This window comes from Penaeus monodon, chromosome 41 (assembly GCF_015228065.2).
Source record: "Penaeus monodon isolate SGIC_2016 chromosome 41, NSTDA_Pmon_1, whole genome shotgun sequence".
Taxonomy (NCBI): domain Eukaryota; kingdom Metazoa; phylum Arthropoda; class Malacostraca; order Decapoda; family Penaeidae; genus Penaeus; species Penaeus monodon.
In genome coordinates, this window is record NC_051426.1 from 18,676,195 (window position 1) to 18,678,694 (window position 2,500).

The 2,500-nt window shown below is 28.6% G+C and overlaps 1 protein-coding gene across 1 annotated transcript in view; it reads left to right on the plus strand.

Moving 5' to 3' along the window:
- Positions 1 to 2,500, plus strand: part of LOC119598604 (obscurin-like) — a gene marked incomplete in the record, with an annotated part of 290,330 nt that overhangs the window by 110,272 nt on the left and 177,558 nt on the right.

The window sequence follows — 2,500 nt, forward strand, 5'->3', positions numbered from 1 at the left end:
AGTCTCTTCGCTGGATCATGGGGTACATTTGGCAGGACCACGTGTCCAACCGATGGTTACACCGAGAGACTGGTTTGGGACATGTTACTTGCATAATCCGGGATCGCCAACTCAGGCTATATGGGCACCTAGCTCGTTTCCCTGTGGATGACCCTGCCCATCAGGTAGTCTCTTTGCGAGACAACCCTGGGTGGAGGACGCCTGTGGGACAACCCAAGAGGTCATGGCTTGGGCAGCTCGACGAGACCTGTCGCGAGGAATTAGAGAGAACCCGAGGGCCTGCCCGGAGACTCGCCACGAGGGACCCTCATGGTTGGAAATGAAGGGTGGATGCGGCCATGCGCCCCCGTTGGCGTTAGCCCCTTCATGATGATGATGAATGATAACTATAGTATTAATGATAGTAATAATGATACTACTACTACTACTATTAACAATGGTGAAAATAAAATGATAAAAATGGTAATAATGATAAAATAAATAATATTGATAATATAAAAATAATAGTCCTAGTACATATTAAGACAATGCTAATGATAAAGAAAGTAAAGTATTAATGATAATGATTATCATAATCATAATAATAATCATAGTAATAATGACAAAAATTATTGAAATGATAATAACAATAAATATGATACTGATGATGGTGATGATAATGATAGGAATAACAATAATAATAATAATAATAATAATAATAGTAATAATAATAACAATAATAATAATAATAATAACATTAATAATAATATAATGATAATGACAATGATAATATTGATAATAATAATAATGATAACAATGATGATGATGATGATGATGATGATGATGATGATGATGATGATGATGATGATGATGATGATGATAACAGCAACAATAATAATAATAATAATAATAATAATAATAATAATAATAATAATAATAATAATAATAATAATAATAATAATAATGATAATAATAATAACAACAACAATAATAATAATAATATTAATAACAATGATAATAATAATAATAATATTATTATTATTAATTATGGTAATAACAATGATTACAATAATACTATTAACATATTGTTATTATTATTATATTATCATTATCATTATTATACTATCATTATTATCAGTATTATAAATTTTTTTATTATTATCAGTGTTATATAACTTTATTATTATTATTATTATTATTATTATATTATTATTCTATATTATCATTATTATTATGTATTATTACTATTATCATCATTATATTAATTATTATCATTATTATCTTTATTATTATTATTATTACCATTGTCTATACCATTATTTTTATCACTGTGTGCTCTACTATTATCCTTATTATCATTATCATTGTCTTTGGTATTATTGCTATTTTCGTTATTATAATAATAATAATTAATAATTAGTAGTAGTATTACTGTATTATTATTATTATTATTGTTGTTGTTGTTATTGTTATTATTACTATTATTATCAATTATTATTATTATCAATATCCTTAATATCCTGGTAAAAGACAAAAATTACAGACTTTAACCTGTTTACAGAAATCAGACAAGAGTATCAATAGCACTTACTACAGAGAAAAACAAAGCCTAATAAAATCCTTAAAATCCATTAAGCGTTCAAAAAATGTAATAATAAAATCAGTACCTGAAACAGTATTCAAATAAAGGAAATCATAACTGCCACATCATAGTTTCCAAAGAAACACAATATATTTTCATAAAATGAAAATGAAAATGGTTTGCAATTGCCGCCCGGAGGTTACTGCTGTGGCTGGGCACCACGGCGGGTAAAGACTAGGTTCAGCCGAGTCAGCACCAGCTGACACACGTGAGCGAGTCGGCATTAGTCGACATAAGGCAAGGCTAAGCTTCGCATATCGGACTGATCCTTATCTCCACATGGTTTACTGTGACATGCTGAGATTCCAAATCATGGGAAAGTCAGATCGAACACAACTGAAGTAATCATATTCAGCATTTTAAATCCTATACATACAATTACATTCCCTACAAATGCCAACAATCCAAACCAGAAATACTATTCCATGACACCTTGATCTCTTCTGGATAAATTTGTTATAATCCCTATATACTAAGACACTCAAATTGGTAAAATTTATTTCTAAACAATAAACAAAGACCATACCTTCCATAAATTTGATTCTCCACGGATGTCAATTTTCATATAGTATCACAATTGCTTATCAATTAATGACTCACGTTCCAATACTTCCATGCGCCGCCAAAACAAAACAAAACGACAAAGGATACTTCATATAACAGACTCCTTTACATTAATCATCCTTGAGTACACTTAGAGTATAGAAAATTATATCATATTTCTTACAAATAACTAATATCATAATCCCTTTTATACTTTATACTTATTGAAATAGCAATTTCAGTGTGATAATTACTATGTTATTATTATTATTATTATTATAGTAGTAGTATCATCATTATCATTATCATCATCATCATTATTATCAATTTCACTGT